Here is a 15993-nt window from a genome sequence, read left to right on the forward strand (position 1 = left end):
ATTGTTAAACCCTTCCAGATCTAGGACATCAGTGTTTTCTAGTAGAAACCAATCCTTCAGCCAGCAGAAGGATGCTGCCTCATAGTATAACCTTAAGTCCGGCAGGGCAAACCCCCCTCTTTCTTTAGCATCTGTTAGTATTTTAAGTTTTATCCGGGGCCTTTTGCCCTGCCAGACAAATTTCGTAATGTCCTTCTGCCACTTTCCAAAACACTCCACTCTATCCACGATCTGCAGGGTTTGAAACAAGAATAACATCTTTGGCAATACATTCATCTTTACAGCTGCAATTCTTCCCGACAAGGTAAGTTTTAGTCTTGACCAGATTTCTAAATCCTTTTTAATTTCAATCCAGCATTTTTCATAATTATCTTTGAATAAATTCAAATTTTTCCCAGTCAAATTCACCCCCAGGTATTTCACTTTTTTAGCCACATTTAACTCCGTTTCTTTCTGAAACTCATCTATTTCTAAAGAAGTCAGATTTCTCGCCAAAACCTTTGTTTTTTGTTTGTTCAACTTGAATCCTGCCACCTGACCAAACTCATAAATTAATTCTAAAGCTCTTTTAGTACTAGATTCTGGCTCCTGTAGTGTTAAAACCAAATCATCTGCAAAGGCCTTCAACTTGTATTGTTTACCTCCGACCTGTATTCCTTGTACCTCCCGATCCTTCCTAATCAAGTTCAGCAATACCTCCAGGACCGAAATAAATAGCAGGGGTGATAGGGGGCACCCCTGTCGTGTTCCTTTTTCAATTCTGAACTCTTCTGTCACCACATTATTCACTATCAATTTAGCTTTTTGCTCTGAATAGATTGCTTCTATACCATTTTGAAACGCCCCTCCCACTCCCATCCCTTCCAAATTTCTCTTCATAAATTTCCAAGATATATTGTCAAAGGCCTTCTCTGCATCTATAAAAATTAATACAGCTCTTGTGTTCAAATTTGTCTGTAGTAGCTCCAGAACATCTATAATGTTCCTAGTGTTGTCAGACAGATGTCTACCAGGGAGAAAGCCTGCTTGGTCTTTATGAATTACTTCATTCAGAACTTTTTTAAATCTACTTGCCAGAATGTCAGCAAAAATTTTGTAATCCACATTCAGGAGTGAAATAGGACGATAATTCTTGAGTTGAGTCTTTTCAGATTCCAATTTTGGTATCAAAGTGATGAATGCTTCTTTCCACGATTCCGGAGCCCCCTTCCCCTCCATAATTTGGTTACACACCTCCACTAATGGTTGAATCAAATAATCTTTTAAAACCTTGTAATATTTGGAGGTGAGTCCATCTGGGCCTGGGGATTTCCCCAATTGCATGTTCTGAATGGCACTTTCTATTTCCTGCTGTGTTATTCTGTAATTCAGGGTTGTTTGTTTATCTTGGGATAATTTTTTCAATCCGTTACTTTTTAAAAATTGAATAATCTCCTCCTCCGCCTGTGGACCTTGAGTAAACAGTTTTTTGAAATATCTCTGGAAACACTTTCTAATTTCTTCTGGTTTCTGAATACTTTCTCCATCAACCTCCAAGTTGGTAATAGAATTCAATTTGTGTCTCTTTTTCAGCTGCCATGCTAATAATTTTCCACATTTGTTTGCTGATTCAAAAGATCTTTGTTTCATTTGTTTAATTTTCCATTCTACTTCTTGGTTTATCAATTTGGCATATTGTGCTTGATGGAACTTAATTTCTCTTAACACTTCTTTTGACTTTGGGTTAAGTCTAAGTCTTTTTTCACCCTCTCGTATCTTCTCTAAGATCTTATCTCTTTTCCCATTCCAGAGTTTTTTCTTAATAGAATTTTGTTGAATCAGAAACCCCCTCATTACAGCTTTGCTTGCGTCCCAGATTGTTCTCTTGTCCACCGGGGTATTCATATTGATTTCAAAATAATCCTTCAACGTTTTTTGGGCCTTCTTCACAATCTCCTGATCTCTGAACAAAGTGTCATTCATTCTCCATCTGAAGGATCCAGCTGGCACAAGTCTCAGATCCATTTTCAATGCGTTATGGTCGGAGCAGGTTTTAGGGCAGATCTCTATTTTTTTTGTCTTAGGGGCCAGCCCTCTAGTTATCCAAATTTGGTCAATTCTTGTCCATGATAGGTGAGCCTCAGAAAAGAAAGTCCCTTCTTTACCTAGTGGGTTTTTGGTCCTCCAAATGTCGATCAAGTCCATATTGTCTGTCAGTTCAAAAAAAGATTTAGGTAGTCTGCCATCTTTAGTCAAATTTTGGTTTTGTGACTTATCCATATGTGTAGAGACGACTCCATTCATATCTCCCATCAAAATGATGTTAGTGTAGTCTATATGATCCAACATTATCTCATGCAGCTTTTTGTAAAATTCCGCTTTCCCCTCATTTGGTGCATATACTCCTACTATCAAAAATTTTTCTCCTTGTGTTTGGATTTCAATCGCCAAAATTCTTCCTTGTTCATCTTTAAATATCAACTTTGGTGCTAGGTTCTCTTTTGCATAAATCACTACTCCTCTTTTCTTAACTTTGTCTGAGGAAACAAATTCTTGGCCTAATTTTTTGTTAATTAAAACTCTCCTATGGAGCCTAGTCACATGTGTTTCTTGTAGGCATATGATGTCCAATTGTTCCTTTCTCAATATGTGAAAAATCTTTTTCCTTTTCTCAGGGGAATTTGCACCATGAATGTTCCAACTAAATAGCTGCAGAGACATCTTGAATCAAATTGTTAGCCAGTAGGAGTGTCTTTCTTGCTGTCAAGATCTGGAGGTAATGCACCAGGCGGAGGTGGTGGCCAGGCACCTGCTACTCCTTTCCGAAGGTCCTCCCCGTAGTCGTTCAAAAATTTTTCTTGGTCTTCTGCTGATCTAATTCTCACTTTTTTCCCTTTAATGCTGAAGGATAGTCCTTGAGGGAATTCCCACCTATAAGGGATTGTGTTGTTTCTCAGTAGGCTTGCGAGGTCTTTATATGCAATTCTTAAATCCAACAGCTGTTTCGGAATGTCTCTGAAGATTTCTGCAGTTCTTCCCTGAATCACCAATGTATTTTTAAAATGAAGGCCGAGTATGTTATCTTTTTCTTGCTTAGATCTCAAAATGACCAAGCAATCTCTTGGTTTGTCCTTCTTTGCTACTCTTCCCAGCCTGAAGGCGGTGACAATTTTAAAGTCTTTGTCTTCTGCGATACCCCAGAACTTTGATATTTCTGCCGTCAGGTAGCTGATCAAATCTTCTTTCTCAAGTTCTGGTATATTCCTAATCCTAAGGTTGCTTTCCCGGTTTTTCAATTCTGCCATGGACAGGTAGGCTTGCTGTTCATTAAGCTGTCTGCTCAGTGGTCTTACTTCTCCTCTTACTTCCTCTATCCTCTTTTTATTTTGGTCTGCCTTTAAATTTGCTTCTTCGGCTAATTTACGATTTTCTGCTGTTGTTGCCTGCAAATTTCCAATGGCCTCTAAATTTTTAGAAACTTGGTCAGTCAATTTGTTGATTGTGGCTGTCACCTGATCAAACTTAGAGGCCTGCTCATCTGCCTTTTTATTTAACGCTGCCAGCTGTTCCAAAATTTCCTTAGATACAGGATCTAGTCCTCCTGCAGCCATGTCCCGAAAAGCTGGCTGTTTAATTTCTCCTTCTTGCAGACCTGTAACTATTGGAACTGATGATCTGCGAGGCTGCACCGGCAAGGTTGTTTGTATTAGCTCAGATTGTTTTGCTTTTTTGGCAGCTCTTGTTTTTGCGGCTCCACTCATTCCACAGCTGTCCATGTAGCAAGGTCAAATTGTAAATCCCATGGGAAAGACAAACCGAAAGGTAAACATCCAGGCAGAAGCTTTACAAAAAACCCTGCAGTTCCCAGAGACTATATATTCCACAATCCAGTAGGGGGAGCTTCCCAAAAGTTAAGAGAAAACAAAAGTGAAAAGTTTCCACCATTAAATTCCCCTCTTTAAAAGTTCCAAAAAGTTCCAAAAGTTAAAGAAAAACCGAAAACCAAGGGGTAGAACCTTCAAAAGTTCATTTAAACTAGCAGAGAGTACGTGTTCTTTACAGTGGTGCATGCACAGTTCCTTATTTGTAACCACAAAAGTAGCCCCAAAGTAACTTTAAAGTCTTATATACAGTTACCGCAGTCTGATGATTTTTGTATCCAGACAGCCCGAGAGCTGTTTTGAAACTTTGTAATCCACACAAAAGAGAAAGGAAGAGGTTGCTGCCTATATCCTCTTGTAAAAAAGAAATTCTCAACTTTTCTTAACTTTCCATGCTCTTTAATTCGAATTTGCAAGGTGTACTCCAACTTCTTAAAAGTCCCTCTCAGCGCTTCAGATTTATAGCTCTTTGCTTGGTGTTTAAACAGAGCCGGAAGACGGACTTCCTTTTTAACGTCTCCCGCTTTCAGCCAAATTTCAGAAATTTAGAGTCCCAAATCTCAAAAACCTTACTCACGAGTAAGTTGATTCCAATCGAATGTTCAAGGAAGAAAGGTCAGCGCTCATCAGCAGCAGCCGCGCGGCTTCACTCCCGCGGAAAGAGCGATGAACTCACAGCACCGCTACCCCCTCCACGTTCCGGAGCCCCTTACGGGGTCCCTTCTTCGTTTCCGAGGTCGCTCTTGGTGCCCGCCGAGTCCCACGACCACAGGCTCACTCTACCTGTGGTTTTTCTTAACGGGTCTCCGCTTTGCCGTAGCGGACGACCCTTTTCCGCGGAGCCCCTCTTCACAGCGCGAAGAGGACCGCCATTGCTGTTTCGCGCCGCCTCCGGAAGTCCCCATAGCCAATGGCATTTTGGATGGTGAATATAAATGTGTTTTAGTTACTGTACTTCTGCCCCACCTACCCTCCCCTTACCAGCGAAATACCCATCAAAGAACTCTTTAACCATCAATGTATGTAAATTTTGTAAAAAATAAAAATAAAAACTTGAAAACATTGCGAGTGTTGAGAAGTCTTATTTACAATCAGAAGCAGTCATGCTCACATTTCAGATCCTGGCTTTGAGGTTCATTGGCACTTTTGAGAAGTCTTTTATAAGGCGCCCTTGGAATTAGAGCAGGGATGGAGAGGATGTGTGGGTCTCCCGATATTGCAGACTTATAACTCTTGGGTTTTTGGCAAACTCTTGACCCCACAGGTTAGGGGTCATTTTGTGGGGTGCTGTGAAACGTGGGATTTTCAGCACCAAACATTGCAGGGAGGCTTGTCCTTCTGTTTGGCACCACTTTGGAGTGAATTGGACAACGTCGGTTTATCAGAGAAGGGGTCAAGGGGTCATTTTGTGGGGTGCCCTAAAACATTGGGTTTTGACCATCAAGCGTTGTAGGGGGACTTCTGCCAGCGTTTGGTTCTGCTTTGGAGTGAATCGGATGACACGGGGTTTTCAGCAAAATATTGACCCCGTGGGTTAGGGCGCTGTGGAGTTTTCACTGCCAAACATTAAAGGGGGCCTTTTCCTGGCATTTGGCACTGGTTTAGAGTGTATCGGATGATGTTGGATTTTTGGCAAAATCTTGACCCTGAGATTAATAGCCTCATGCTCTACTTTCTGAGCCATCTGAGCCTTGTCACATGCGGACAGCTTCTAGGAGCCCCAGGTGAGAGCTGAGTGCAGGGTGGGGACCAAGAAGGAGCACAATGTGCCCCCCACCAGAGGCATTACCCCTCCTCTAACACCCTATACACTCAGTGGTGGAGCTTCAAGCTCTGGTGGGGGGAGTGGAGAGCAGGTGGGGGCATGGCTGGTGCACGTCCCGGGGGCATGGCATGCATCCTGGGGCCGGAGTGTGCCGCCTGCGGGGGCGTGGCACCCAGTGCTGGGGGGGGCAGCTGTGATGGCACCCCACCGGGATCGTGCACCTGGGGGCGGTATGCTCCCCCCCGCACCCCTGTTCCTCCGCCAGTGCATACACTCACTGTACACTTGTGTTTTGGTCACCTTATCAAGAACAAAGTTCTGCTGCCATCTGCTGGATACAGGTTTCTCTTCACGAAACACAAGCTAACTGGATGACTTACCGTAAAATGGACACGCATCCTTCCATTCTGTGCCCTTGAGTACTTTCACGTGTCATAAAATCAGCTGCAGTCCAGATGGGACAGCACAGTTAATGTATTAAAGCCGCAGCCATGAGCTAAAGCTGAACCTACATTTATTTCCCTTCCTGCAAATGGCTAATAGGTGATAAAATCATAGGAAATTGACACCATGTCAGCTCATCAGTCGCATCTTCAGCTAAAGGCTGCCAACTTTTTAATTGGTCCCTGTAACCATTTATTTAGCTGCCATTTAATCTGCAGCAGTTAAGACAGGAACTCAGGAACTGTGATGTTCCAGATGTTGTACTCCCAACTCCCATCAGCCCCAGCCAGCAGAGCCAGGAATGATGGCAGTTGGGAGCCTAGCAACATCTGGAGGGCTAACGTTCTCACCTGTAATATTTAGTCTGGTAGAGGGCAAGCTCTGATATGCCTTGCTATGACTAGAAAGGAACTCTGCACATGCTCAGAAGTGCTGGCATTCTTGAGTGTTCAAAACAGGTTCAAGTGGCATGCTGCATATTGATGGACTAAGGACTCCCTGAAATCTGATGATGGGACCAGGGAAGACTCTTTGCCAGATACTCTAGAGAAGCCATTGCTAGTTGAGAGTAGATGACTGAACAAATAGCCTGAAGTGGTATAAGGCTTTTTCTCTCTGCTGTTCCTCATTTTCCAAAAGGAAGCACAAATTCTAGGTAAAGCACACCTGGAACCCATGGAATCTTGTGGTGGTGTGTATCAGTATTTGGGAGAAAGAGACAAAGTTTGTGTGTCTCCTACATCGGGCTTAATTTTAGCCCTTCAGAGGCTTTTAGCTTTTGTTTCACTTGTTGGGCATGCCGTTCTATAAGCTGCTTTTGTGAAAAGAATTAAGAATAGATGTATTGGAAATGTGAGTATATAGCAATAATTACAGTAACAAAATGCATAATTAGAAAGACTTTAGAAAACCACCAGTCAAGGTCGAAGGAAGTCTTAGGCTGTGATAGCCAAAAATTTCAAAAGGATGTTTGAAAGGATGTTATGCTGAAAAATATGTGTAAAAACTAATTAAAAAATATTTTTTTAAAATAGCAATTTTAGCCCTTCAGAGGCTTTTAGCTTTTGTTTCACTTGCTGAGCATGCCATTCTATAAGCTGCTTTTTTCTAACCTTACATATTCAAAAGTGGTGTACAGCTCATTAAAGAACCAGCTTCTATTAAACACGATGGCTCTCACCATTAAATACAGAGGCATTAGTAATGATTTCAAGCTGGCAAGAGTAAATTCTCAAAAAGGCACCTTCAATCAACACCCACGACCCCCTCTTCTATAGGGGAAGTCCTTGCCTGAACCTTGCCAAACCTTGGCCACCGGAGGCATCTAGCAATGGCAATGCTTATCACAGGGGTGGGGAACCACCAGCCAAATGCAACCCGTGGGGTCTCCCCATCAGGCCCAAGGCATCCCCTCCTTGCTCAGCCCCTTCCCTGCTGAAATTATGCCTGTAAAATGTAGGGCAGCTTGTTTGCCTGCTTTATCTGATTTGGGGCTTGGCCCAGCACTTCCAAGTGGATCTGATTTGGTTCTGAGCCCCACACCAATTGGGAGAGTCATGCAGTCAGGGAGGCAGGAGAAGGAGCTGCACGAAGCTGCCGGTACATCTCTCTCTTCCTGCTCCCTGGTTCTCCCCATCAGACTGTTCCCCCCCCCCCCATTTTGACAGTCCCAGACATTTTTATAAAATACATTTTTATTAAATAAATGTTATTAACATATAAAACACATACATATACATTTACACAATACACGTACATAACACACTACCTTTTATTCATAACATAAAACATACCTACAGTACATTACTCTATATAATACCTACCTATACTATACATACCAACACACCTACACGCCTACCCCACACAGACACCCACCAAGTGACTTGACTTCCAGCCGTTCTTGTTGCGCTACTTTATTTTCCCAACTAGCTTAAACACATTTCATTACTTCTTTAATCTCTTCTTCTATCTTAACTTTACTCTCCTTTCACTCTAATCATTTTCTGGATTCACTCAATATCTGTCAGAAATTCTACTTTTTCCATATAAATTTTGATATATTCCTTCAAGATAGCCCACTCCTTATTCACTTTTTGTACCGTATCTCCTCTTATCCTCCCTGTTAGTTCGGCAATATGGAAGTATTCCATCATTTAGATAACCAGTCTTTTTTAGTTGGGACACTGCTGCTTTTCCAATTTTTGGTAATCAATAACCTTGCCGCCGGAGTTGCATACATAAATATTGGTCTGACCGTTCTTTTTATTTCCTCTGACATGATGCCTAGGAGAAAGGATTCTGGTTTTTCTTCAAATGAAAATCTAAACATCTTTTTCAATTCGTTATAGATATTTTCCCAGAATCCGTTGACAATCCCAGCTCAATCTGTGTGGACCCAGTGTGATTGGGGGATACCTCAACTCAATACAGCCAGTGCCTGGTTCAGTGCTGGATCCACTGGGCAGCCCTAGAAGAAACTCTTTTATTGTAGCCAACTTATTAAAAAAAGGAGCCAGTGTGCAAGTTTCCAGCATCAGGTTCTTCTTACAAACGCCAGCCTTTGCTGTCATTGTGACATCACTTCCTGCTCTTGCTTCTATTCTCTCCACCAACATCCAACTTAACTGGCGCAGAACTCTTTGTGCTGTTGAGTCCATTGGCTGCGCTCCCCTACTAAAGGAAGGCTCTCTGCGCAGCCCAGGACATTTCTTTCTTCACTGTCCTCCTCACCAGTTTGCCCAGAGCACTTTTTGTTAAGGGAAGGAGGCGATGCCTTTCAAAGGAGCACGATTGTGTTGCTGTTGGCTTTTCTACTTCGTCCTGCCTTGCAACTCCCTTTTCCAAGGCTATGGACCTGGGGACTACGGGGCGCCAGAAGTGGATTATTCGAATGAAGCAGACTTCGGGGAGAGCAATTATGGTGAGGACGTTGAGCAGTATGGCCCCGAAGCTGCAGGAGAAACTGCAGCTGAAGCACAAACACAAACACAAGCACAAGCAGTAAGTTGTGTTCATTTATTTCACGTGTAGTTTATGCTCATTCCCTAAGTGAAATTCAGGACCCTCTAAGTAGCGCATGATAAATAACATGGGAACATAGCAACCTGCCTGGCACTGAATCAGACCGCTGGTCCATTTAGTCTACGGTATTATCTACCATGATGGGACGCAGGTGGCGCTGTGGGTTAAAGCCTCAGCGCCTAGGACTTGCCGATTGAAAGGTCGGCGGTTCGAATCCCTGCGGCGGGGTGCGCTCCCGCTGCTCGGTCCCAGCGCCTGCCAACCTAGCAGTTCGAAAGCACCTCCGGGTGCAAGTAGATAAATAGGGACCGCTTACCAGTGGGAAGGTAAACGGCGTTTCCGTGTGCGGCTCTGGCTCGCCAGAGCAGCGATGTCACGCTGGCCACGTGACCCGGAAGTGTCTCCGGACAGCGCTGGCCCCTGGCCTCTTAAGTGAGATGGGAGCACAACCCCAGAGTCTGTCAAGACTGGCCCGTACAGGCAGGGGTACCTTTACCTTTACCTTTATTATCTACCATGGGGATACAGGTGGCGCTGTGGGTTAAACCACAGAGCCTAGGACTTGCCGATCAGAAGGTTAGCGGTTCAAATTCCCATGACGGGGTGAGCTCCCATTGCTCAGTCCCTGCTCCTGCCAACCTAGCAGTTCAAAAACACGTCAAAGGGCAAGTAGATAAATAGGTACCGCTCTGGCGGGAAGGTAAACGGCGTTTCCGTGCGCTGCTCTGGTTCGCCAGAAGCGGCTCAGTCATGCTGGCCACATGACCCGGAAGCTGTACGCCGGCTCCCTCGGCTAATAAAGCGAGATGAGTGCCACAACTCCAGAGTCGGTCACGACTGGACCTAATGGCCAGGGGTCCCTTTACCTTTACCTTTTATTATCTACCATGACTGGCAGCAGTTCTTAAGGGTTTCAGGCAGTTTCTTCTGCCCTACCTGGATATATTCTGGGGGTTGAACTTTCTGCGTACAAAGCAAATGCTCTGCCACCAAGCTATGTCCCTTCCCCAACGTTCCAATATCTGGGAATACCTCTTGAAAGGTGGCATATAGGTTAATTGAAACAGTAGTCCTCAACCTTCTCCAGCTCAGGATTAACATTTAACCCAAATGTGCCTGTGGGGACCCACTTCTTAATCATTATTTTTATCATATATTTGTATAGTTGGTAGCACTGCTGTTGTAACCCACCTTGGCTGAGTAGTGCGTCCCAACCTCTCAGCTGCAGACCAATGCAGTAAAACAAATGGTTGGTTTTAGTATTTTGTAATTTGGTTAAAGGGGGAAATACTTTAGTATAACAAAAAGAGAATTCTTTGCATGTTTAAATCCAGGTTTGGGGCAAGTACTCTTTGTTGAAAGAGGCCCAGCAGAGATTTAAAATCACAAAATATGCAGCAAAATAAAGCATGGAAAATATTCCTTGCTTTAAAATATTTGTTTCCAAGTTGCTTCCAAAGCCCCCCACTTCCCTGAGCATAGAAAGAAACCACATGTAAGTTAAAAACGATTTACTTACAAACTTTTCAAAGGTCAGATTCATGTGCTTTTCCATATAGCAGCAAGGAAAGTTAGGCAGTAAAACTTAGGTTAGTTCCAAAATGGTAAAGGTTTCTAAATTATTTGTATAGAAACACAAAGATGGATTGCCTAAGCTTGGAGCATCCAGCTTAGACCTCCTTACTGGAAGTGTTCTCATGGTGGAAGAGAGAAAGAAGAGAACTGGGTAGCCCTTCCTCCCAAGCTAAGGGGGTCTGACTTAGATAAGCAAGGCAGGACAGCTTACTCTATGGTCTTAACCCCTTCATGTATTAATTAGAGTTAAGTATGTTGGTTATATGAGGCTGATTTATCCCACACCAATAACCTGGACCAAGTTGTCTTACCTACCAAGGACTCCAAGTGGAGCTCAGCCTTTATTATGGCACACCTAGGCCCAGCTTGGTGCTTTCCAGATGTTTTGGATTAAAACTCGCATCAGCCTCAGCTGGAAGGCACCTGGCTGGGGAAGGCTGTTGCAGCATTTGAAAATGGCACGCGAAAGACTGTGCCACCTATTTTTTAAGCACACCTCACTGTTTCATCATTGAATTTTCAAGGTGGCTGTTCCTTCATGGGCAGCCTTCTGTGAGCTGCATGCTAGTGGTGGGTGGCAAGAAGTGGGTGGAGCAACAAATGGCGAATCTTACTGGTTTAGCTACAATGCTCACAGTTTAAGGACACATTCCAGCCAGGAAAAAGCACTTGTGAGGGGCACACAGCAGTCTGGTGAGGTATATGGCCCCGGGGAAAGAAAGACAGGGCTGGGTTGGGATTCACTTAGACCCTGGTCCTGAGGTTTTCACTCCTGTTCTAATTTAGATGCTCATGGAGTTTGTCTGGGGACCTTGGGAGGAAGTGATCATGTCCTCCTGGGTTTCCTGATACAGAGGCAAGGGAAAGTTGAATGTAGTTGGACATGCACTCTGAATGGATTTCAAAAAGCTTAAGGAACTACTGGGTGAGATTTTGCGACCAGAAATAAGCAAAGAGAAGGTAGTCTAAGAAGAACTGGAGTTTTGTAAAAGTGAAATATTGAAGGCACATATGCAGACAATTCCAACAAGAGAGAAAAGAGGGAGGAACCTAAAGAAACCAGCGTGACTGCATAAGTTACTGTCGGGTGAGCTGTAATGTCAGGGCATGTATGAGAAATTGAAGAAATCTAAAGTTCAGTGTCTGAGCTCCCTTCTTTTTGCTCTGGAGCTTTCCCCACAGAAACTTGCTATTTAAAGCCCAATCTTAGCAAACGTAAATCCATTGAAAGCTTGAATTGATGTTTGCTCCAATTCAGCTTTAAAGAGCTGGTTTTCATAGGGAAGGCTCAGCCCTGGCCATGTGCCCTGAAAGTTGCCCAAGAGGAAATGTGGACCGCCAGCTGGAAAATGGTCTTGAACTGGGTCAGTGGCATAGGAGGAAAGCACTGTGAGTCCTCCCCTACCATCCCTCAATTGCAGCATCCCTTATCAAAACTCAGGGGAAGATGGCTGCCCCCACAGTCATAGTGAGCACCCACAGCGCTGGGCACCCACAGTGTGGGGCCCAAGTCAGCGCCCTCTGCGCCTGGGAAGGCTGCAAGTGTGACCTGAATGCACCAGTGCCCTTCCCTCTGGTGCTTCACAGCAACTGGTGTTGACTGGTGTACTTCCAACGCTATGCAAGTCTTCTCAGATGTAATCTGCCCTGGGTTTGATGGGGCCTTTCTCGAGGATATAGAGAAGGCATCTCCACACTCGGCCCTCCAGATGTTTTCGGACTACAGTTCCCATCATCCCTGACCACTGGTCCTGTTAGCTAGGGATGATGGGAGTTGTAGTGCCAAAACATCTGGAGGGTCGAGTTTGGGGATGCCTGATATAGAGGATTTTGTTGTTGTACAGCTATTGCTCTTGTCAGTCAGATGTGGCCTTTCAGATGTTACTGAGCCCAACTCTCATCATCCCTGGCCATTGGCCATGCTTACCATGGCTGGTGGGAATTGTAGTTCCACAACATCCATGGGGCCAAAGGTTCCCCAGTCTTGCTGCAAAGCAAGAAGTAATTCATTTCTGATGTTAGTGTGCTGGGTGAGCGCGTGGCTATATATAGGGCTTTTTTCAGCTGGAACTCACTGGAACTCAGTTCCAGCACCTCTCAGGTGGGTTCTGGCACCTCTCTGTTGCTATTATAAGAGAATGAGGGAGGTGTTCATGGTGAGTTCCAATACCTCTTTTTCTGGAAAAATAGCACTGGATATGTTATAATGGGCTTTTGTTATGTTCATGCAGGAGATGTGATTAATTTGATTTTGTTTTTATTGAAATATAGCAACTCATTCCCATGGTTGTCTTCCTCGTAATTACCACTGACCACCCTCAGGGTTGGTAGTTGGCATGCTTGGTCTCCCACCAATGGCTCCTTCCCATTGCTGCTGCCATCAGCATGGCTTTGCTGCTGTTAACTGCCATCAGTCACTCGCCTCTGCCCATCCCTCCTCCCCACAGGTATTCTGTTTACCTGGCGGCACTGACTATGGTCAGTTCCATGTTAGGGATGGGTGACTCCATCTCTTCCTCTCAATTTCTCTAATCTTAAATTCGGTTTTCTACAATAGTTTGGGATTGCTTTTTTAAAAAACAAAAGTCCTCATGAAAATTCAGCAGCATTTTAGTGCTAATTTATCCTAATGTACTCATTTTTGTAGGCTGTTTTGCCTAATGTACTCGTTTTTGCAAGCCTTGTTTCCATAATAATTATTTTTCCACTAATGTAATGCATGTTGATGTTATTTTCAGTAATATATGCATTCATCTGTGCATTTCACCCTACAATTTGCATTTCAGATACAATACTTGGCTGGAAAACTGCATTGCAAAATTCAGACAAGTGTGGATTTCAAATGACAGTTGTGTTTTGATTTGCATATTGTTCCAAAAACTATGATTAGGTAGATTTGCCTTTACATGCAAACTAAATTGCATTTCTCTCCCTGTCCCTCCTTCTGACAGCCCTTCCCTGTATCTGAATGATACTGCTTTGGCCACATAAGCAACAGCCCAAACACTGGACGAGAGAGAACTAGCTTAATAAATCCTATAGTAACTTGGCTGTTAGATATGGCAAGACATTAACTGTTGTAAAATGGTTGGATGTCAAAATGCTGATACCAAATATCACCTGGCCAAATATTTGTGCAGCTAACAAATTTCCAGAGTTTTTGAAGTCTCAAGAGTTCATACAAGACAATTTTAAGTGGTGATGATTTCAGTTCTATTCAAAACACATGGGTTTTAGATCCTACCTTTAAAAAAATAATAATCCCAGAAGTTGCTGTTTTGCATTGAGGTTTGACTTATACTGTGACGAATGAATTCTGATTCCCTCTGCTGGCTTCTTTGGAAGAGTGGGATATTTTGAGCTGATTTCTGTAGCAGCATTTCAAGTCAGGCTCCAGTGGATTGAGCAGAAGAGACCGAGAGTGAGTCCAAGGGTCAAGGAAGTGGCTTCTACACGTGCTGTAGAACGAAGTGAGAGGCAGATGGGGCTCATCCACTAGCTCATCTAGTAGAAGGAAAACTCTGACCCTAAACCTCCACTGCCTCGTGGGACGTATTTGGGAAAAGAAAAGGCTGTAAGAAATGTTGTTTTTGTTTAGTCGTTTAGTCGTGTCCGACTCTTCGTGACCCCATGGACCAGAGCACGCCAGGCACTCCTGTCTTCCACTGCCTCCCACAGTTTGGTCAAACTCATGCTGGTAGCTTTGAGAACACTGTCCAGCCATCTCGTCCTCTGTCGTCCCCTTCTCCTTGTGCCCTCTATCTTTCCCAACATCAGGGTCTTTTCCAGGGAGTCTTCTCTTCTCATGAGGTGGCCAAAGTAATGGAGCCTCAGCTTCAGGATCTGTCCTTCCAGTGAGCACTCAGGGCTGATTTCCTTCAGAATGGATAGGTTTGATCTTCTTGCAGTCCATGGGACTCTCAAGAGTCTCCTCCAGCACCATAATTCAAAACCATCAATTCTTCGGCAATCAGCCTTCTTTATGGTCCAGTTCTCACTTCCATACATCACTACTGGGAAAACCATAACTTTACAAATCCAGAATGGAGTCCCTAAGACGGTTCAATGGTGTTTCTTACACCTCTGCCTGGCATCTCCTTCAACCAAGCTGGTGCCAGATGTATTGCTCTGCTTTCATTTGGACCACATCAGCAACTCCGAGAGGGGTGGTGGTCTTGTTGTCTGGGCAACCAAGGATCTCCATACACACCATCATGGCTTGTGCCCCAGCACTTCAGTGACCCTTGAGACGGACAGATGCCAGCAACAATACTTTTCAAGCTAGCTGTTGAAGACTCATGTGGTTTTAAAAGAAGCAGCAGCAAGGGTAGTCATTGTGGTGCGGTACACATGTTGAAGAACTGCAGCTCCCACCACCTCTGGCTATTGCCCACACTAGCTGGGGCTGATGTGGGCTGCATTTCAACAATACCAGGAAGGCCACAGGTCCCACAGCTCTGTATGAAAGCATTTTTGCCCCCTCTTCAGCTCACAAAGCTCCCAGATGGGCTGAATAAGGAAAAAATAGAAATGAAAAGGTGGCAACAGCAGTTAAACTGGGAATCTTAAGTTTGTTCCAACTTGAGCTCTCAAAACTGATCTTTTGCTGTATCCCCCATCCTTAGGAAGAAGAAGCTAATCAACGATGATGTCCCATTTCCTCGTTGTGGCAAGCATCGCCTGGAGAACAGCTTTAGATGGTTCCAAATTCTACCAACAGATTATATTATGGAACGGTTATTAAATATTTGTTAGAGGAGGAAAAAAAGCTTCTTCTCTTCTTGTCTGTGCCACGAGGTCCTCTTGGTTTGGTGGCATTCTGTGGTTAAAATATTACCAGCCCATTATATATTTTGGAAAATTATTTGTCCCTATATACTTGATCTTAGCCAAAAGGCTGAGAAGCCTATGTTTTCTATGCATTCAGATGTCTCTCGAGATATCATCTCCAAATTTGGCGTGAGGGTTCCTAGTGTGTGTGTGTGTGTGTGTTTGTGTGTATCTCTGGCTGCCATTTTGTATCAAGATGGCAGACTGAAACATCACTTTGGCATAGGTTCAGCCACCTCTTGAGATATTGTAACCAAACTTCATACAATGGTTCCCGAGGTGGGAATAGTGGTCTTTGCCAATGTTTGGATGTTGGGTGCCATTTTGAATCAAGATGATGGATCAAAATGTGACTTTGCAGTGACTTAACCCTTTTTTTGGCATAAGGGGTCCAAACTACACCAATTTGGACACCTCTGAATGTTCCATTCACACATTTGGTGACTCTTTACCACATTTAGTGGGACAGTTCCAACCTGCACCAATTTGGATGCCTCC

General features: G+C 43.9%; 1 long non-coding RNA gene across 1 annotated transcript; it reads left to right on the forward strand.

Annotated features, from left to right (window-relative positions):
* The first annotated feature begins 8263 nt into the window (after positions 1–8263).
* LOC309358261 lies at positions 8264–15451 on the forward strand. Its single transcript, XR_014163370.1, has 2 exons — positions 8264–9069; positions 15291–15451. It is a non-coding gene; the product is annotated as an uncharacterized lncRNA (long non-coding RNA).
* Positions 15452–15993: the final 542 nt, after the last annotated feature.

The sequence above is a fragment of the Podarcis melisellensis genome (genome assembly GCF_964234715.1).
Source record: "Podarcis melisellensis genome assembly, chromosome: 15".
NCBI classification, from domain to species: Eukaryota; Metazoa; Chordata; class Lepidosauria; order Squamata; family Lacertidae; genus Podarcis; species Podarcis melisellensis.